The sequence below is a fragment of the Melopsittacus undulatus genome, chromosome 4 (genome assembly GCF_012275295.1).
Source record: "Melopsittacus undulatus isolate bMelUnd1 chromosome 4, bMelUnd1.mat.Z, whole genome shotgun sequence".
Lineage (NCBI taxonomy): Eukaryota > Metazoa > Chordata > Aves > Psittaciformes > Psittaculidae > Melopsittacus > Melopsittacus undulatus.
The window spans coordinates 27,311-48,377 of record NC_047530.1 but is presented as its reverse complement, the minus strand read 5'-3'; the positions used below and the strand labels follow the sequence as shown (position 1 = coordinate 48,377).

At 51.7% G+C, this 21,067-nt stretch overlaps 2 long non-coding RNA genes across 14 annotated transcripts; both read left to right on the top strand.

Annotated features, from left to right (window-relative positions):
• Nucleotides 1-189: 189 nt before the first annotated feature.
• Nucleotides 190-10,876, top strand: LOC117436110 (uncharacterized). Of its 11 annotated transcripts, XR_004549586.1 has the most exons (10): nucleotides 276-290; nucleotides 1,430-1,542; nucleotides 1,969-2,079; nucleotides 4,426-4,480; nucleotides 5,212-5,281; nucleotides 6,157-6,275; nucleotides 6,343-6,449; nucleotides 7,691-7,838; nucleotides 9,845-9,959; nucleotides 10,815-10,876. It is a non-coding gene; the product is annotated as an uncharacterized lncRNA (long non-coding RNA). The 11 variants fall into 11 exon arrangements; XR_004549587.1 differs by lacking the exon at nucleotides 6,343-6,449; XR_004549585.1 differs by lacking the exon at nucleotides 6,343-6,449 and having other exon boundaries at nucleotides 6,157-6,291.
• A 3,470-nt stretch (nucleotides 10,877-14,346) lies between these two features.
• On the top strand, nucleotides 14,347-20,075 carry LOC117435981 (uncharacterized). 3 transcript variants are annotated; one of them, XR_004549526.1, is made up of 3 exons: nucleotides 14,347-14,391; nucleotides 17,298-17,420; nucleotides 19,681-20,075. It is a non-coding gene; the product is annotated as an uncharacterized lncRNA (long non-coding RNA). The 3 variants fall into 3 exon arrangements; XR_004549528.1 differs by lacking the exon at nucleotides 14,347-14,391 and adding an exon at nucleotides 14,620-14,654; XR_004549527.1 differs by lacking the exon at nucleotides 14,347-14,391 and adding an exon at nucleotides 15,336-15,357.
• The last annotated feature ends 992 nt before the right edge of the window (nucleotides 20,076-21,067 follow it).

Below are 21,067 nucleotides of genomic sequence, written 5' to 3'. Positions count from 1 at the left end.
TGGGGGGGGCCTTCGTGTGGCGCCTGGCACCGCTCGCTGCTGCCATCCTGTGTCCAGAGTTCGGTACTGCAGCCCGGGCTCTGCTGTTGTTCCCGGACGTGGCTGATGTCACGTGGTGGCTGCTGGCTCCCGCTGAGCAATGGCCGCCGCCGCTCCACGTTGGGGTGTGGGCGGGCGCGTGGAGTGTTCGCGCACCGGTTCCGGTCCCTCCGCGCCGTTCCGGTGTGCGCATGCGCAGCCCCCCGGGAGCAGCATGGCGGCGGGCAGGGTCCGGGGCCCGGCAGCAGCAGGTGAGACCCGAGCCCACCGGGGGTCCGGGGTTACCGGGGAGGGGAGTGGGCCCGTCCGTGCCTTGGGCATGCGCAGAGGGGAGTCACCTGCCTTCCGGCCGCCCGGTGCGGCAGGGTTGCGGTCTGTCGGAGACAGGCCAGGTCAGGAGCCCCCAGTGCGCTCGATTCTGCCTTAATCTGCCTTGATGAATCTCAGGCGCCTCGGAGGCTCCTGGCCCTGCATCCTGCGCCTTGCCCCTGTGCTTCTCTCTCTCCCTCTGCCCTGGTTTCAGCTGCAGCAGAGTTAATTCTCTCCCTAGGGTCTGGTGCAGCCTGAGTTTCGCCTTTGCTCTGAGAATAACGCTGGTAACACACCGATGTTTCAGTGGTTGCTCGGTCCCTCTTACCGCGATCGAGGCCTTTTCTGTTGCTCGGGTCCTGCCGGTGAGGAGGGGCACAAGAAGGCGGGACAGAGCAGAGACAGGACACCGGACCTGAGCTAGCCAAAAGCGTATTCCATACATACCACAGCACGTCGTGCGCGGTACTGGGGAGAAAAGAGAAACTGGGGGGAGATAAGGAGCTGCTGTTTATTTTTCCATGCTTTGAACTAGAGATGGTGTAAACGAGGCACAGGCTGTCAAAAATAGAAAATAGTGCATTCAATGATAAAAAATTAAAAATCTGTATGAAAAATGAAGACTCATCCAAAGGAGAGAAAGTCATTTTCAAATAAGCTAATATTGTTTCTTTGCAAGTAGGGATTTTTAATGGAGGACATAAATCAGCAACCTCCCCGCACACACAGGTATGTCTCCAGTTTAACTTTCTGTGCTAGAGACTAGGCCATGGTGTGAAAAAGGCAGTGAGTTGGTCAGCCAGTGTACATGACCAAACCAGACCTGTACTGGTCCCGTTCAGATACCCTGAGAACCTGGTGTGCACAAACATTTTTGGCTGTGTCCTGTGAGACCATCATATATAATCTGTTTCTAACAGCAGAGAGCCATGAGGAAGTATTTCATAAGGAAGATTTTGAAATACATGGGTTACAAACCCTTCTCCTACATGACATGAAGTGACCTTCATTTGGAGTAAGAAGTGTGCAAGAAAGATTCTCACACTTGTTCTCCCTGTGTTTCTGTTTGTTGTCTTTCTAGTGGGCTGTTCATTGCAATGATTGTGAGTCTGCTCTTCCTTGTGTTATTGAGCTTCACAGCTGGGGTTCTCTTCTGGGTTTTCATCTTGGGCATGATTGGAACTATAGGTTATGGTAGGTGTAATCCTTCAGCCTCTGAGGCTACTTTTCCTTATTGCTTAATTTTGAGCAAGGAAAATAATTGATTACATCAATTAAATGCTGTAGTTGAGAGAACTAGTACCTAGGTTTAAACACAGTTAAGTGAGGAGGGCTTAAATGGCAGTGAAATTTAGTAAGAATCCAGCTGTGCTGATACTTGGCACCACATGTAGCAACCTGAACTATCTAATGATGGTGTGCTTAGTCCGCATTCACTTCTACTGGTCTTGCTTTTCTATAGATGTGATGTTATAGCTGACTAGTCTCGCAGTAATGCATGTTTAGGTTTTGCTTACCTGACGTGCTGAGGGCAAAACACTTGTTGAGGTTTAAAACAACCCCAAGCTTGTCTTTGCACTCTTCAGAAACACTCATTTGATCTTGATTGTTTTTTAACAGGCATGTGGCATTGTTACAACCATCTCAAGGGAATACCTGGATCTGACCTCACTGTTTCTGATACTGGATTCCAGAAACACTTCAGAGTGTACCTGCACTGAGGCAAACATGGTTAGCATTTATTAAGTGCCCTTTAAATTTGGTATCTGTTAATGAATATTCAGGAGATTCAGTCGCTGTCTTGCTACAGTTTCTGCCTTGGTAAATCTCCTCCTGTACATATGGTGCTCATAGAAGAAAGCAGAATTCTCTTTCTTTGTATAGTACAAAAGTCTACTTTTTCTGCAAGGCTACGTATGATGCACTCGCACTAGTGATGAGAGTGAGAAACACTTCTGTTATTAGCATTATACTTCCTGTGTGTTCAGTCTTCACAATGAGGAATCAGAAAGCAATAACTAGGTCCTGATGAAGATAAGGAGAGTCATTTTTCTCTCTCAGTCTGTGTATGCCCCCTCCTTGAGGGCCCCAGAACTGAGATAAAAAACTCTGTGCATCTTTTGTCGACCTGTTTACATTCAGGTCACTGAATTTTCTTGGAGGCTGACCTGAGGCTATTGAATGAACCATCACAAATATCATCACTTGTAGTTTTCAAAAGTGCTTCGCTGCTTTCTCTTACAAGGCAGTGTATTTAAAACAATCCTACTGCAGCAAGACAGTCTACAGCATATGTGTCCCTCCCAAGGGAAGGAGTGGCACAAGAGAGAGCAAATACATGTCAAATACTACTTGCACTGCTGTTACTGCTCTATTAGCAGGCACACAGATACTAACTGATGATGAATGGCGCATAACATGAAACACTGCCTCTCTGAATTGGTAGCTAAATTAACAGAGCAGTAGTTTACTGCTTAAATCTCCTTTCTCTGTTTTGTGTCTTTGTGTAACTGTGTTGGATCATTGAGCTCCCAGGCATCTTCCACATATTGTTGAGGCAGAGCTTTTTAATGTGCTGGCCCTAGAGAATATTAGGATTTCGTTAAGTCTTTCCTTGTAACTCCCCTGCCTGATTCTTAGCAGCCAATGTACAGTTTATCCAGAGGTCAGTGTCACTTTCAGATGAGTAAACTGAGGTACTCAGGAATTAAATCACTTTTCCAGAGTCACCCAGCGAATCAGTTAAATGTCCTTGAAGAAAACGTAGGTCCTCTTAGTCCTAATCTAGAACTTGTCACAGACTGACATTGCTTTCCTTTTTCACAATGCTTGGGACAAGCTACATTAACTTGACGGAGCTGAACTGGATTGAGACCAGCTTCAAAGGAACCTGCCTATGTATTCCTTCAAGGAGAACCATATCAAAAATAGGTGCTGAAACATGTTTAACAAAAACTTTGCTCTGAAGAAAATCGGTGGCTCTGAGCACCACAGGGGTCACTTGCCATGTGCAGTTCTTATGGCTGGGGTGCTGATAGTACTTGGGATTGCAATTGAAAATCATCCCTGACTATCTGGGTTTGGATTCTGAGGCTGTGTCAGATCTGTGGGACCTGAAGCCAATTCCCCTGTCCCTGTGCAAACCTCCAGACACCCCACGGCTGAGGGAAACCGTCCCTTTACCTTCCTCTGCCTCTGCAAGACTTCTTGGTTTCAGCTGAAGGAGACAAGGGCCTGCTGTGTGTAAGCATCCACCACTGCTGGGCTGGTTTAAATGTTGTCTAACCCTCTGAGGCACCCGGAGTTAAGGGATGTGTCTCAGGGTCAGAGGAGGTGTGCTTCATTCGTTTAAGACTCTGCCTTGTGGAGGTGGAGTCCAAAGAATTCTTTTACTTCCTATTGCAGCAGTAGGATTTGAACTGACACCAATAGAAATCAGACAGAAGCTGACTCTTTAAGCAAGGTCTGGGTTCTGAATCAAGCACTGCTCACAACTAAGAGAGGAAATATTCTGGGACACGATGCTCTCAGCTCTCTAACGTCAGAGCAAGTCTGTGTGATTCCAGCAGCACAAGGGGAAGGTGAAAATAGATTGAGAAACTTCAGTCAGCTTCCGTTTAATCATCAACTCATTTCTGAACTGTTTTACTTAATACTATAGCACATACAGTTACTAGAGTAGGATTGGTAGGTGGAGAAGTGCTCATTTTCTGCCTTTGAGCGCTTGGTTTATTCATTTTTGTAGTTTCTCCCTCATTTCCTTCTGCTGATTGTGTTAGGTTTTCATACAATAAAAATACTTTCAAGTATACTGTGTTCATTTAACAGGGTGGGGGTGCATGGAGAAAAAGGGGATTACTCCCTGCCTAACTGAGCCCAGGTCTGTTCCCTGATCTCAGCAGTGGCTACAGCTGGTTGAAAGTCAGGAGTTCTCCCATAAATCATTGCTCTCTCTAAAAGGAAACCCAGCAACAGAAAGTAGCAAGAAAATGTGACTGGGGGAGCAAACTGGAGTAAAGGGTTTGAAAAATAATGTTACTTTCTTCAGATGCTATTTTTGCTGTCTGTTCTCTGTAGGCAGGAGTACGCTGCCCTGAAGCAGTCCTTCCTGGGTTATTGTCTGGAAGTTGAGGTAAGGGAGGGTTTTACCTCATTTTCTGTTAAATATTTCAGGGCGTGGGTAAAGAGTATTCTGAATTTCACTGCTAATTCTGATATTACAAAACATCCATTACCCTGGAGCTTTGTCTAGCAAAAGAAGGTAAGTCATTGTATCTAATGTTGTATCATAGAAACGTAGAGGAGCATTTGGCTAAACAATGTCTAAATGTTTTAATCACGAGTGCTGCATAAAGAAAAGGGTAGAGATATTATCTGTAAGTGAGTGAGGCATGTAGCTGTCCACTCCTTGTGAGGGCAATGGGGATTGGAAGGATTAACCTGGTTTTAAGGCTGTGCATTCCAGGAGAGAGTTCAGACACACCTGAAAGAGGGAACACCAGTGCAAAACAAGGAACTTGCCATGAAGGGCTGCGTGAGATGGCTCCTGCTCAAGGCAGGCATTCTGCCACCCTGCAAAGTCCATCAGATGTAAGCAGTAGCTCCTGAGTCTGTGTCACACTGCCTGCAGGATGTTCTGCAAGACAACTGGTGATGTGAAGAGTGTGAGCTCGGGGGCTGATAAAAACCAGCTGTTGTCAGAGCCCATCCTGTGCACAGTGGCTGTGTGTGGCCTGCAGAAGGAACAGTTCTCTGAACTGGTGATTCTATGTATATGTTGCTGAATTTCTGCTTGCATCTAAATGCACTTTGGAAGGAATTTAACCTTTGAATTTGAAGTATGTTTTTTTGTCATTCCTGCAGGAGACTGAAATGGTGAAACCCTACAGCTTTCAGAGATCTAGGAAGGAGCACCATGACTGAACAGGCCTGGGTAAGCAGTTCTTTACCTCTGCAAGCAACTCAGACCTCCTTGTGGTCAGTTGGTGAGAGCACTTGCTGCAAAACCAGACTTCAGTGACCCATAAAAATTCAAATAACTCAATTGCTGGAGGATATGTGAGTGTCTTAGGCACTCACAGGCACTGAGGTGACTCCTGTACAGAGCACCTCCTCCTCCTGCGTAGGAGATCTTATCCCCATTTGGTCTTCAGTGTCTATCTGCTGGCTAAAGAAATGATGGCAGAACTTTCCCCTAAGGTCTAGCACCTCATCACGCAGCACTTCCTAAACGGGTGTGTTTGGTGGCTAGCAGTGGTGCTCAGCAGCTGTGCTGAAACCTAAGCTAAGCAAGATGGAAGATGTGATAGCTGGTATTAGACCGTGCCGTGCAGGGTCCTCCAGCCGAGTGCTGGATTGAGTTGTGCTTGCACAGCTCTGGGCAGGGAGGTGGGTGCACCAAGCACCTTGGCGCAGGGTGTAGCCTCTCTCTAGGCTGAAGAAAGTCTCTCCAACCCTCCTCAGGTGGAGGCTGATGCTCCGAGATGGCCTCTTAAGATGGGTTGGGTGCCCGGGGCAGGGATGGAGCTGGACATGGCCACAGTGGGGTCAGTGGCAGGGCTGCAGCCTCCACTCCTGTTTGAGCACAGGCTTCGGGCTGGCAACTGAACCGAGGCCTTGGTATCTCACATTGGTGGCAAAAAAGCCTCACTTCTTGTACCCTGCATTGATGGAAACGGAGGTGGTAAGAGAGAGCTCTAGGCCCTGAAGGGCTCCGTGGTGGACTATATAATTGGTGTTGATGGTCAGCGTACAACACAGCTGGTGGGGAATTGTCTCACTGCCTCTTCACTCTTCGTACCTGTCCAGCTGAAACACTTCATGGCAGTGATGCTGATGGCGGTTGGCTGCTCATAGAACAAGAGGATGGGTGTTCTCCTGGCTTTGTGAGCTGTGAGAGGAGAGAAGCTGCTGGCTGGAGCTCGATGGTGAGAGCATGGTGTGGTGAGTAAAGGAGAGCAGGATGCAGACAGGTCCCAAGTGTCCCTGTCTCAGGAGGCACCCAGTGGCATCAGGCAGAGGAAGTGCTGCAGCACAGCTGGCCAGGAAGGCCATGCAGAGGAGAGGACCCGAGTGTGACCAGCCAGCCCATTCCTTATCCAGTGAGTGGTCCATCTGTCAGATCCATGCCTCTCCAGTCTAGCTGTCGTGTGGGACAGTGTGAGGTGCCACGCGTGTGGGTGGGTGACATCAGTTGCTCTTTCCTTACGCAGCCATGCTCTAGCCATTGTTACCGATGCGATCAGGGAGTAAGGTGGGAGCTACATCCAATGTCTGCACCACACGCCGATCAGCCCCTCAGATACCATCTGGCAGTTGTGAGGTGCTGTGGTGGAGCAGGGCAGGAAGCGTGTTTATGTGGAACACTGCAGCAGCTGTTTGGGTCACAGCAGGGAAGAGGGAAGGGAGGGTCACTGTTGGTGTTTGAGGCCAGAAGAGATGTATGAGGAGAGCCCCAAAGAAAAGCTGGGAGAGCTGTTTGCCTGTGCTAGGTGTGACTGTGTTTCCCAAACAGGGGCTGATGCTGTGAGTTACTTCTGACTGACAGCCTAAGGCCATCATCCTGCCTTGCTCACAGAGTGGGTGAGGTTGGAAGGGACTTCCTGATGCTTACTCCAAGCCCTTGCTCAGCCTCTGGTGCCTTGTCCCCTCTGAACATCTCCAAGGAGATCTCTACAAGTTCTATTGGCAACCTGTTCCGGTGACTGGTTTACTTGAGAGTAAACCTTTTCATATTTAAATGGCCTTTCCTGTCCTGTGTTTCGTTTCCTGCCATTGCCTCTGTCTGCGGTTTTGGTTGTGCTGTGACACAGGTGCTACAAACTGTCATCAGACAGCCTGGGTGACCTTTGAAGGTACCGCCTTTTCCATTGGCAGTGAGATAAAAACCTGGTTTGGGTGTTTGCCTTCCCACCCCTCAACCATGAATGTCTCTTCCCACATTATCCGTTTAAAATGTCACTTTCCTGGGCAATCCTGTGGGTGTCTTCACCTTTATTAAAATTCCAGAACCTGAGCTTAACTTGTTAACAATTTATGTTCATATGTACGAGGAGGAGGAACATAAAGATGATGTAAGGATAGACAGGTTTGTAAAACCAGCCATTTCTTCAAGGGACGGCTGCTGCAGCAATACCCTGCTTGCACGATGCCCTATATGAGTGTTTGTTTTGAGCGAGTTTTACACGTGACCTGCACCCTGATCATGCGTTCTTTTTAGGCTGCACACCCGCCTATCGGCCTCATCAGCGTTGATGCTGTGGACCCACATCAGTGGTTTCTTGAGCTTTGAGAAAAACCCAGTTCTTGTTCTTAGGTAAATACAAGAACCCTTCTGTTTCAGAGCAGCGTGCAGCCATGTGCACACTGTGTGTGCCAGAACAGACCCTTTCAAGAGCTCCAGAAGACTTTTTTAGCCTCTTTGTTTCATCTGCAAGACCAAAAAGGAAAGAGAGGTTTCTGCAACTGGGAAGCAGGAGAAGAGAGCGGAGGTATGTCTGGTAATCGTAGCACATGCTCCTCTGACCTTGCCGAGAGAGGAAATCCATTTACTCTCTGCTTTCATCGATTGGTCTGTAATTTGCCTGTAGTTATCCTCCCCATTTCTACATTTGACAGAATCATGGAATGGTTCATGTTGGAAGGGACCTTAAAGCTCATCCAGCTCCAACCCCTGCCACGGGCAGGCAGGGGCACCTCACACTAGAGCAGGTTGCTCCAAGCCCCTGTGTCCAGCCTGGCCTTGAGCACTGCCAGGGATGGGGCAGCCACAGCTTCTCTGGGCACCCTGTGCCAGCGCCTCAGCACCCTCACAGGGAACAGCTTCTGCCTCAGAGCTCAGCTCAGTCTCCCCTCTCTTGGGCAGGTTCAAGCCATTCCCCTTGGCCTGTCCCTACAGGCCCTTGTCCCAAGCTCCTCTCCAGGTTTCCTGCAGCCCCTTTAGGCACTGGAGCTGCTCTCAGGTCTCCCCTTCAGGAGCCTTCTCTTGTCCAGGCTGCCCCAGCCCAGCTCTCTCAGCCTGGCTCCAGAGCAGAGCTGCTCCAGCCCTCGCAGCAGCTCCATGGTTTCCTCTGGCTCGCTTGAGCAGCTCCACGTCCCTCTTGAGCTGGGGCTCAAGATGTGGATGCAGGACTTTGTTTCCTCTTACATTGGCATAATGCAGAGTGACACTTTAACAGCCGGACAGATGTAGATTCTCCTACCTGGGGCCAGTAAATGAGAGCAAAACCACATCCTCTGCTTGAACAAGGAAGAAATTATTTTGTTCACCTTGTTTACGTGCTTAATTCAAGAAGTTTTTTCCCTTCCAGTCAATTACATTCACGTAATTGAAAACATTGTCCCAGGAAATCTCAGCTTGGTTTGCTTTCCTGCTCGGAGACCATTGCGCTGCTTTTTGCTTAAACAGCAATTGCTTTGCTTGCAGGCTGTTTTGCAGCAGCTCTATGGCTATGGGGAATTACCAGTGTTTTTTCTAATCATCCTGTTGGATGTTGTGACAATGCAGGTCCCTGGTTTCCTCTTGACATTTGGGTACTGCCAGCAGAGTTTGCAGCCCTTGGTGTTGTCTTTGTTGAATTAGGAGCTGCACTGCTGAGGAGAAGGCAAGGCCTGGAGGGAGGGAGGGAGAACCAGGAACAGGTCAGCCCCAGTATTTTTCTGTAATGAGGGTGGTAAAGCACTGGCAGAGGTTGGCCAGAGAGGTGGTGGATGCCCCATCCCTGGGGACATTCAAGGCCAGGCTGGATGTGGTTCTGAGCACCCTGATGGAGTTGAAGATGTCCCTGCTCATGGCAGGGGAGGTTGGACCAGATGACCTTTAAAGGTTCCTTCCAACCAAAACCATCCTGTGCTCATATGATTAGAACCCCAGGGAATGCAGGCATTTCCCTACAGCTGCTGAGGGTCTCTTTAGAAGCCCAAGGCCACAGTTACCCTTCTTTCTTAGGGAAGGGCTTCCCGTCCTCACGCTCCTTGGTGTGTCTGGTGGCATTGTGCCCATGCCAAAGCTTGTCTTTGGCACCTTGAGCTAAAGTGCTTCACTGACATGAGGTTAAATTCATCTGGAGGAGCCTGTTTTAATGCAGCCAGGGAGGGGAAACTGGCTTATTATTTGCAGTACTGAGCTCTGTTCAGCAGGTGGGTCACGGTAAATGTTTGCTGCCACAAGTACCAGTACCAGTGCGAGTAACACCCAGCTCTGGGCAAATGCACCTTGATTTCAACCTATTTGAACTGGTCACTTACCAGCATAGCAAGTATCACATCCTGCAGGCAAAGCTGCTCAGGTGCAGCTGATGGATCCCTGAGCCCAGCAGGAGGCCTGAGGCTGCTTTTCCATTTACCTCTAAGAGCAATGACACTGGAACCACGGCAGGACGTAGAGCTTTCGTGTGCATAACCCCAAATGTATCTGCCTTTCCTAGCCTGCCAGGCAGGCAGCGTTAGTGCTGCTTTCTAGCTCACTAAAGGGTATTATCTGCTCAACATTTTCCAGTGACAAGACTTCACCTGTACCGTAGCTGATGGTGGGCTCACAGACCAGAACACACACAGCCTATTGCACAGATCGGCTTTCCTGGCAGCCCCGGGCAGCACTTGCAGGGACAGAGGTGTGTACTTAGCCCCTGATTCCAAGAAGATGCCGTAACATGGCTGTTTCTAACTCATTTATGCCCACTTCTAAACTGTTTTATTTGCTATTTCTAAATTCTTTCTGCCATTTCTAACCCGTGTTTGGTCACTTCTAACCCTTTTAAAGCCATTTCTTAAAATTTCCCTCTTTTTTTCGCCCTTTTCTCACTCTGTTTAAGCCACTTTTTTATTTTTCTAACCCATTTTTTCCCATTTGTCAGCAGCTTTAAGCCATTTCTGACCATTTCTAACACAATTGTGGCCACTTCTAACTAGATTTAAACCCATTTTTAGCCATTTGCAACCCTTATATGTCAAATTCTAACCTGGTTTAAGCCATTTTGTCCATTTCTAAACTATTTTTTCTTCTAACCAATTTTTTTGCCACTTCAAACACATTTTTGCCCATTTCTGAACCTGGTTTAAGCCATTTTTCTCCTGTTTCTAACCCATTTTTCCCCATTTCTACCCTATTTAAGCCATTTTAGTCTATTTCTAAACAATTCATGCCATTTCTATCCCAGTTTTGCCCATTTCTTACCAGTTTTAAGCCGGTTTTGGCAATTTCTAACCCATTTTTCCCATTTCTAACCCCTTTAAAGCTTTTTTTGGGGCTATTTCTGACCAGTCTGTGGCTGTTTCTGTCCCATATTTATCCACTTCTCCCGCATTGTAGGCCATTTTTGCCCACTTCTAACCCATTTTTACCCATTTCTTGCTTGTTTTAATCCATTTTGGGCCACTTGTGTTCCACTTTGGACCATTCTTAAGGTGTTTTGAACCATTTTTTTCATTTTCTAACCCATGTTTGCCCATTTCTTATCTCATTTTAGGTATGGGACGCCTAAAAAAAGTTACTGAAAGAGACTAAAAGACAAGGACAGCTGGAAAAAACATGAATGAAAAAGGAAATAAATAAAATGTGTAAAGAAAATAAAAAGCAAAAGAGAAGAATGTGATTATAAATCCCCACAAAGCAAACACAAAGCAATAAAAGTCTGAAAGAATCTCGAATAGAAGTTCCCTGAGCAACTTTGCCCCAGCCCCAATATTGCAAACTGTCCCCACTCAGCAGCTGGGGTCCCCGGAGGCTGTCAACGGGGAGGGGAGCGGCCGTTGCTCTCAGGCCGTTGCTTCTGCAGCGTGTGCTGCCACCTCGTGTCCAAGCGTCGGTACTGCAGGTGCTGGAGGTGGGGGGGGCACGGCGTAGCTCGGGGCACTGCTCGCTGCTGCCATCCTGTGTCCAAAGCTCGGTACTGCAGGTGCTGGAGATGCGGGAGGGGAAGCAAAGGGGTGGCTCAGAGCAACGGGAGGTGCTGCCCTCATGTGGCCAAAACTACGAACTGCACGCCAAGAGGCCGGAGCCGCCCGAAGGGAACCGAGCGGAGCCGAAGCCGCCTGAGGGGGACGGAGCCGCCCGAAGAGAACCGAGCGGAGCCGAAGCCGCCTGAGGGAGACGGAGCCGCCCGGGGGGACCGGAGTGGCTTCCATGGGGTACCAGGGGAGCCGACAGCTGCCATTGCCCCCCCCCGTTTGCCTCCGCCGAGTGCCGTTACCCCCATGATTCGCTTCGGCTCGGTACGGTACGGTTCCGCCCCGGTTCGGCGGCACAACCCGCACCCCGACTGGCTGAGACGCCTGTCAGTCACTCTTAGTCCCGCCCCGCTTCCGTTCGGCTTCTACACTGCCCCCCCACCTCTGATTGGCTGTGGATCTTGTCAATCACTCCTAGTCCCGCCCGGCTCCGGCAGCGCCCCCCCACTCCTCTGATTGGCTGCTGCGCACGTGACAAGCTGCAAGCCACGCCCCTCTCGGACAGCACACACACACACACACACACACACACACACACACACACACACACACACACACTCCTCTGATTGGCTGCGGCGCTTGTCAATCACTCTTAGTCCCGCCCGGCTCCGGCAGCGCCCCCCCCTCTTCCGATTGGCTGCTGCGCACGTGACAAGCTTCTAGCCACGCCCCTCTTTGGCATCGCCCCCCCCACTCCTCTGATTGGCTGCGGCGAAGCCGAACCCTCCCGAAGCGGCGGAACCGGCCGAAGGGAACCGAGCGGAGCCGAAGCCGCCTGAGGGGGACGGAGCCGCCCGGAGTGACCGGAGTGGCTTCCATGGGGTCCCAGGGGAGCCGACAGCTGCCATTGCCCCCCCGTTTGCCTCCGCCGAGTCCCGTTACCCCCATGATTCGCCTCGGCTCGGTACGGTACGGTCCGGCCCCGGTTCGGCGGCACAACCCGCACCCCGACTGGCTGAGACGCCTGTCAGTCACTCTTAGTCCCGACCCACTTTCGTTCGGCTTCTACACTGCCCCCCACACCTCTGATTGGCTGTGGATCTTGTCAATCACTCCTAGTCCCGCCCGGCTCCGGCAGCACCCCCCCACTCCTCTGATTGGCTGCTGCGCACGTGACAAGCTGCAAGCCACGCCCCTCTCGGACAGCACACGCACGCGCACACACACACACACACACACACACACACACACACACACACACACACACACACACACACACACACACACACACTCCTCTGATTGGCTGCGGCGATTGTCAATCACTCTTAGTCCCGCCCGGCTCCGGCAGCGCCCCCCCCCCTCTTCCGATTGGCTGCTGCGCACGTGACAAGCTTCTAGCCACGCCCCTCTTTGGCATCGCCCCCCCCACTCCTCTGATTGGCTGCGGCGAAGCCGAACCCTCCCGAAGCGGCGGAACCGGCCGAAGAGAACCGAGCGGAGCCGAAGCCGCCTGAGGGGGACGGAGCCGCCCGGAGGGACCGGAGTGGCTTCCATGGGGTACCAGGGGAGCCGACAGCTGCCATTGCCCCCCCCGTTTGCCTCCATCGAGTCCCGTTACCCCCATGATTCGCCTCGGCTCGGTACGGTACGGTCCCGCCCCGGTTCGGCGGCACAACCCGCACCCCGACTGGCTGAGACGCCTGTCAGTCACTTTTAGTCCCGCCCCACTTCCGTTCGGCTTCTACGCTGGCCCCCCCACATCTCTGATTGGCTGAGGATCTTGTCAATCACTCTTAGTCCCGCCCGACTAACAAACCAATTAAACTGGTACAAGCATCTACTGCGCGTGCTTCAAAGGCTGCCAGAAATGATGAAGATTGTTGGAAGAAGTAAACGATCCTCAGAGACCATCACCACATTTGGGTATGCATGCGGGGAGCTTTCTGGAAAGTGATGTAATCCATACGTAGCCTCATGAATATGTATGTATGCCCAGGGACTGTATAAGGATGGCTTGTGTAGTAATAGGGAGACACACGTTAGGAGGAGCTATCCCCCGTGTCTCCCGGCGCCGCAATAAAGAATACCTGCTTGTCAGCTTGAAAACTTTGTTGGCAAGTTTGTTCCTGGAGTTTTCTCCGAATCACCTCTGCTTGTCTGGGAATGGCAAAGCCTCAAAGATCTCCTTGTAGTCCTCCAAGACAAGTTTTATCCTGTGATGGGAGTGTTTTAAAAGCAGGTCCCAGAACTGTAAAGGCAGTGCATTAGAAACCAACCACAGTCCTGCTGGAAGCTCTCAGCCTCACCTGCCCCTAGATCTGATGCACTCATAAACATTTTCTTAAACACTCCTGGCATTAAAATACACCAAAATCTTTCTTAGCATCAAGAACTTGAGAATACTCTTTTATTATAGAGATGAGGGTCTGCCGCGGAAAGGACTCAGTCAGAGACCAATATGATCAGACAATAAGCCCTTTATTGCAAAGCATTAACTCCTTATATACTATTGCTTACACACACCTACAGTAATCTGGCATATCATGATTGGATACTTGTCTTGAAGACCCTTAGTGACTAACATAGAATTGGTTAAGCACAGGTGTGAGAACTTGACCTCGAACGCTTGCCAACAGTCCACAGTTCTCATCACTCAGTGAATTACAGCTTCTTCTTATCTTGCTTGCTTAGGCTTCCTCAGGCCTCCCACGGCCTTGCTGTATCCCTCGGAGTTATTCAGAGTTCATGTACCAAATATCCATTCTCCTGTGAGAACTGTCTCCACACCAGGTTATAGTAAGTGGCCTTTGTATGTTCCTGTATGGCCAGGAGCAGGGTCTGGACTTTTGTGCACAAGGAGCTTTCCCCAAGCTCCGCGTGTTGTGCCCGGGGAGGAAGCAGGAGGGAGAGATCAGAGGCTCAGATGGGTACGGGGGTGGCGGCTGCGGATGATGGGGCTGTGGGGACACCGCGGTCAGGGGAGGAGCAGGCGGGCGATAGGACCCGGGCGGCATCGCCGAGAGGGGCGGGGCCTGGCTAATTAGGGGGCGGGGTATGTTGGTTGTGGGCGGAGTCACGTGGTGACGCACGCGCCACCTGTATAAAAGGGGAGCACCGGCTAAGCCGGGGCGTGGTTCCGGCGGCTCCTGCTTTGGGGTGAGTGTGGGGTCCTGGTGCATCCGGTTCTCCGTGTCCCGGAGCCATCCCCGGCCCCTTCCCGAGAGCTCCCGGCGGCTCCAGCGGGCGCTGCTGCTCCGCAGAGCCGGGACCGACACCGGGGAGGGGCCCCGGGCTCCGGCACACGCGGCCGAGTGCTGGGAGCGGAGCCCGAGGGCTGAGCCTGGGCTGGGGCCGCGCTCGGAGCTGGGCAAGGGAGTCCTGAGAGTTGGAGTCTGGAAACCAAGCGGGGCCGGTTCGGGGTCAGAACCAGGGACCGGGGGCTGGGGGCTGGACCCGGGGTCACTAAAACCGGGTTTGGGGCTCGGCAATGGAGACCAAGCCCCACGTGTTGGAGTCTGGAGCCCGGCTCACGGGGACAGTTGCGGGGCTCAGAGCGAGCCCGAGCTGCCCAAAGCAGGTTCCGAGCTTAGACCCAGAGCCCCGTGCATGGAAGTCTCCGCATGAGCCCTCCCTGGGCTGGTGCCGGGGCTCAGGCACAGAGCGGCTCCTGCCTTCTGCCGCTGAGCCCCAGCCCCGGCTGCACCGGGCTCCGGCTGCCGCTGAGGCCGTTCTGCGTCCCGGGGAGAAGGCTCTGCCGGAGCCGCAGGCGGCGTTAACCGGGAAGGGAGGAGCGGTGCGGGGGGAACCGGGTGGAACCGGCGCTGGGGCTGCGGCTGCAGGGAGGGGGGAGGGAGAGGAGAGAGGCGCGGGCGGGCACGGGAGCAGCGGCTGCGGATGCCGCGGGCGGGCGGTGGGAGCCGGGGCGGCCCCGGCGGCTCCGTTCGCACACAGGGAGCGGGTTCTGGGGCCCTGAGAGCGCTCAGTGCGGCCGTATGGAGATGGACTCGGATGCTGCGGGCACCGTTCCGGAGGGCCCCGTGTGCAGGAGTTGTTGTTTGCATTGGGTCCTCATGAACCCACTGGGTTGTTGGTGCTGGCTTCAGGTCCAGCGTGAGCAGTGAGGTGAGTGGGAGCAGTGTGCTCCCAGGTGGGCTTGGTTACCCTCGGCAGCACCAGCAGGTTCTGTTGATTGTCCTGGGAGGGCTGTGCTTGCAGAGGAAGGTGTGCAGGAGCTGGGTTCATTGCATCGTGTTTTCCTGAGATGGGAAGGATGAGTTTGGCTTTGCTTTGGGAAGAAGCAGGTCTGGTTTTGTTGGGGTGCTGGCGTCTGATGTCCATGGGCTTCTCCTTGACTTCTGCACCTGCTGCCTTGAGCCTTCTGTGTGCTTTGAGGCAGAGTTTAGCGCTGCCCTCTTCCTTGAGGACTTGGAACAACAGCCTGGCAGGGAAAGGAGGTAGGGAGAAGGGGAAGGAATTTGCCTGCTGCCCTTACAGTGGGATGCAGGAAGAAAGTTGTCTCTTTGCTGAAGGTCTTGAACCTCTGAATTGCTACTGAGTCCTGAGGGTACCCGGTGATGGTGCCCCTTTGGGAGCAGGGTTTGTCTGTGCCCTGTGCTATGGGTGGCCAGCAGGCTCTGTGCTTTAGAGAAGTTGCTTGCTATGTTTTAGAGCCTGCTTGTGCTGCCTGTGGTTGATGCTTGCATTGGCACCAGGCCATGACCAAATGCTCGCTGTGTCTTTGTTGAGAGATGCTTTTTGCTTTGCTGAGTGATCCCTGGTCCTTGCACTGAAACATGGAGGACTCTAAAACAATGACATTGGACTCTGTGCCTGTGGTGTTTGCTCTCCGCACTGACTGCTGGCCCCCAAACTCCTTTTGCTTGACCTCTACTGTAAGTAGTCTGTATGGTCTTTGGACTGTGCCTTGTTTACAGCATGCAGCAATAACATGAGGTGTGTCTAACAGTGATGTTATGTTTCAAAGCATTGCATGTGCGTGGCTGCTGTCACTGTCACCATTTACAAGGAAGGAGAAAGAAGCCCAGATCAGACAGAGAAGAAGATCAGAGCTTCCCAATGAGTCTGTAGAGGAGCTGAGCCTGAGCCCTTTCCATGGGTCCTGTGCCTCCTCTGCTCTCCCTCAGCTGCTGCCCGAGGCTGGGATAGCCCAGAGCAAAGAGAATGACTCCTGGGGTCCCCAGGTGCTGTAGAAACAAGTGCCTGGGCCCGAGGGCTGATGAGCTCCTACCCACACCTGATCTCAGCCTACCCAGAGCCCCCTTGCTGTGTCTGTGAGAGGGGAAACTGAGGCACGGAGCTGCTGGGTCATCTGCAGGGCCTGCAGGGTCCCTGCTGGTGCAAGCATCAGGGAGATGCCTGTTGGAGGCTGCAGTGCTTGTACTGAAAGGTACTGGAGGCAGAGAAGGTGCTTGCTGCAGTTGGGCATTACTGGCATTCACGTCCCTCTTTTTCTTCATATATTCTGCAGGAGCTTCTTCTCAGATCTCGTTGTTCCCAGCATCCCACCCCTAAATGCCTTTCCTGCTTTCCCTTTGTGGTGTCTGCTGGCTGAGGGAGGAAGCTGTATTGGCACTGCTGTTCTCAAAGGGAGGGTTGCGATGCTATTTGGGAAGCTAACAAAAGCTTAAGGGCAAATCCTGCTTCAGGATGTGCAGCAGGCAAGAAGGCCGGTCTGGATGCAGCCTGGAAGCTGGTGGATGTTGTGGATTGTCCAAGAGATGGGAGTGGGTTTTGGCTGAGGAATTGTTGGAGGATCCTGATGGACTTTCTGTGTGTGCTGGGCAATCTGTTCCCTGTGTCTGCACAGTTGGGGTTTTACAGAAGCTGCATCCTGTAGAGTGTAGTTGAGTTACGTATGAATGATCCCTGCTGCTGGGCCTGAGAGGTTTGTGTCTGTCCAAAAGAGCCTTTCCCTCTTGTTGCACTCCCTGATGCTTCCAAGAGCTTTGGTGATGCTGAATTGTACCTGCAAATAGGTTTAGAGCACTCCAGCAAGGCTTTTGCTGGGCTAATGTTGTCAATGCTTGTTTGTGTTCCCTCAGCCTTGATGCTGCTCCTGTCTGCACGTGATCCTCCAGAGCAAGACCAGAGGCAATCCAGGGAAGACTGCTGGGATGAATACCTTCCATCCTCACCCTATGTACCAGAAATGGGATCGTCTGACAGTAAGTGACACCTCTATGCTTTTACACATCATCCATAAGTGTAAAATGGCTTTAGTTCCAAGTTACCCCCATGTATTACCCAGAAGCAGCTGAGAAATTGTGGTTTAGCTCTGAATGGACATATTGGTGAGAGATCTGAGGCACGTTTCTCTCTAGAAAATGCCTGTGTTCGTATCAGCCTCAGCTCTGTCTGCAAAGGATGCTGTTCCTTATGCTGCTGCTGAAGTGTGTTTGGGAGAGATCCCAAGCAAGGCTGGCTCTGTCTATATAACAAGCAGAATTTGTCTGGGACCATTTTATTAACTGGAAAAGCTTCTGGAGAAAGATCTCAGTGTATTGGGAATATGATGGGAGATGTAAAGGTCTTTGCTGGTGTTTACTGGTGCTTGGATGTGTGTGGTAGAAGGAGAGCAGGAAGAAGTCCTGTAGTGGTGTGAGCTGAAGCAAGGGAGATGGGTGCTTGGTGACTTGGAAATGACTTTGAGTTCTTCAAGCTTGTTCTGAAGGAGGTCTCATTGCTCTCTTTGGTTAAGGAAGGGGTTTCTGTGAGCCTGGGAAGAACATTTCTAACCCTTGCAGGAGCTGGTAACCCCTGATGTGAAGTGTGGCAGCTCCCTGTCCACCTTCCTTTTGCTGGGGGTTCAGTGGCCAGTGCAGGCTGTAAGGGTTGTGTTGGTCAGGGACATGTTTTGTGCTGGTTCAGCTGGAGGCTGAGTTGGGAGGAGGCAAATGGATGGAGGGAGTGCTCATGAGCAAGCAAAGGGCTGATGCCATCTGCTTTTAGGGATGGTGCAAACAAGGTGAGGAATGGTGTTTGGTGGCAGATTGTTGTGTGGGTTTGGGTTTGATGCTCTGTGTTTGGAGGCTTCCTCTACTCTGGTTCTAGCAGTTTGTGTAATGCTGTTTCCAGGGGAACATGGAGGATTATGCTCTTCCCTAACCTTTAAATGACTTGGGGTTTTACTGAGCACGTCAGGGTTGGAGTCACACCATGAGGGGGAGCTAGAATGTAATAGGAAGGAATACACCTTTCTTGTGGAGTAGTCAGGCTGGTGAGTGTAAAACCAATGTTGTTGAGAACAGAGGAATGAATGGAGGCAATGGGGAAGGAAATTAGCACTTTCTTGTTCTTCCCCCTCCCTTTAAAAAGAGAAAAGAACTTAAAACCCCTTAAAATTCCTTCCAGAACTTGAAATTTCACAGCAATATTTAAATGCCATGATCAGGTTTGCAAAGATGAAAGGGAATAACCAAGTGGAAAGGGATGGCAATGGATGGATGCTGTGGTGGGGCAGTGTGGTGAGGGAGAGTCAGCTGGGTTGAGGTGCCTGTAACCCTAAAGCACATTGATGGGGCACATGAATGTGTCCTCTGGGCCTTGGCAGTTCCCAGAGTGCTTCCCTTGAGGTGGAAGTGATTGAATCTTTAAAGGTAATAATGAAAGAGCCAAGTGTCAATGAGAGCTTCTGGCAGAGTGTGATGGGGCTGTGGTCCTGGGGGGAGATGCTCACTGAGGTGACTGAAGTCAAGAGTACCAACTGAGTGTGGGCAGTGGGCAGGAGCCCTTGTTATTGTGGAAGGCATTGATATGGGAAGGAAAAAGGGGATGGAAGAATTCACTGGTGAGGAGGGGATGTGGGACAGATGAGCAGTGTTTTGTAGCTGTTCCAGCTGTGTGCTTGGTTGCAGGGCAATGAGCCCATTCAGTTTAGCAGGGGCTTCAGCAGTTGATTAATTCATGTGGTCTGGATTTGTGAAATTCACTTTTCACCTTTGTGCTGTCCAAGTCTGTGCCAGAGCCAGGTTATTCTGTGTACACCTCAAGCTTGCATCAGAGATGAGAGGCGCTTGGGGCTGGGCTGTGTATGAAGGTGCTGTGAATGCAGAGATTGCCACTGTTGGAGGGCTGTTGGCATCCCCATTTTTCACACCAACCAATCGAGGCCCAGGGAGAAAACAAGCCCGGGGAGCCCCAAACTGGCCACATGTGCTGGTGCTGAGCCCTGGGCTTGTGCTGTTGTGACTGGGATGCCCCTTTGAGGTGATGGCCGAAGGTACGTCCTTTCTCCTTGCCCTATGTCCAGGCCCTAATGGCCTGAAGTCACTGTCCCTTGAGGTTCTGTGCCTTCAGTGGAGTCTCCATGTGATTTGCCCACAGTGTTCCAGCAGTTACATCCTCCCCTAGGTGTAAGGTTGCATTTTGGCTTTAGTTGTGGGCTCCTTCCACCTTATGGGACATTTCCTTTTGCAATCCCTGCAGGTGATTTCCTCTTGTTAAAGGCAGTTTCCATCACTGTGCCATAGATGTGCAAGGCTGGGTGAGCACCAGACCGGTGTGCTGGGATAGCCCGGAGGACGCGCTCTCTCTTGTGCTCCAGCACAGGAGGAGCCGTGGGAAGCCTGAAGAAATCTGGGATTAGAGCTCGGAGCAAAACTTCCTTCCCAGCAGCTTTTCCCTGCAGAAAGAGGAGGCTTTTGGCAAGAGACCCTGACGTGTGATGCATCAGTGCAGTGCTAAAGAAAAGGGGGAAAAGACGCTACGTTATTCCCCCCTCCTTCCCTCTGCCTCTTCCCAGCAAATTGGGAATCTATGGAATTGTGATCATATGGGGTGAAAACTAATAAAAGGATTAATAAAGTGAGATGATATTCTGACTGGGCAGCTGTTTTGTTGGCACTGGTTTCATGTGTGTGTGTTGGAATTGGGATGGGGGGAATAACGTAGCATCTGGGCTGGTGTAATGACAGTAAAGCAGGCAAGGATGGCCCAATGAGATGGGATTTAGAGCAGCTCCATAGACTGGACATGGAAATAACACCATGTTCCAGAGAGTGAATGGGAGAGCGGTGGCACTGCCTGACCTGCCAGGTCCATGCAACCCCAAGTAACCCCTTTGTGTGAAGGGGATCATCTCCCCATGGCTCTGCTGAGCTCCTTCCCTATGGCTGAGGCCGCATCGTGTGCATGGGCTGTGGGGTGCTTGGCAGAAGTGAGGACAAGCACTGGGTTTCTCCAGTGCAGGGCTCAGCACTGATGGTGCTGCTGCACCTCTTTGTCCCTGTCCCTCCTCCTGCTGACAGTGTGGTCCTTATGTTTCAGTCAGGGGAGGAATCTGCGTAGCTTGAGAGGGGAGAGGGAAACAGATCTGAGCTTGCAGAAGAGAGGTGGGATGTGTCAGGGCCTCCTGAATCCCAGTGTCAGCCGTTAGAGAGGGGCTTTGCTAACCAGTAACTGAACCTCCATGGTGTCTGTCCTGTGTGCTGATCCTGGAAGCCATCCCTTGGGTCACGCTGTGTGCCCACATCTCATGTGGGTCCTTCTGAAGGCCTCCTTGGAGGAGCAGAAAGCAGCAGGGGCTTGAGTGCAGCTGAGGGCAGCAGCCCCTTAGTGTCTGTATGAGCCAGAGCACCCTGGCTGTGCTGCCCTGCTTGCACCCGAGGGTTCTGTGGTGGCCCAAGGCCCACGTGTGTGAGCAGAGCTGCTCTGCAGTGCCTGTGATGATGAGGCCTGGGCACTGCTCACACCCCTGGCTCTTAGATCCCAGTCTCCAAACTCCAGGAGCAACATCCCAGCTTCTCCTCATGCCTCAGCATCCCTGCAGGCGAGCTCTCCTTCCCATAGCCGCTGTGCTCCATGTCCCAGCTCC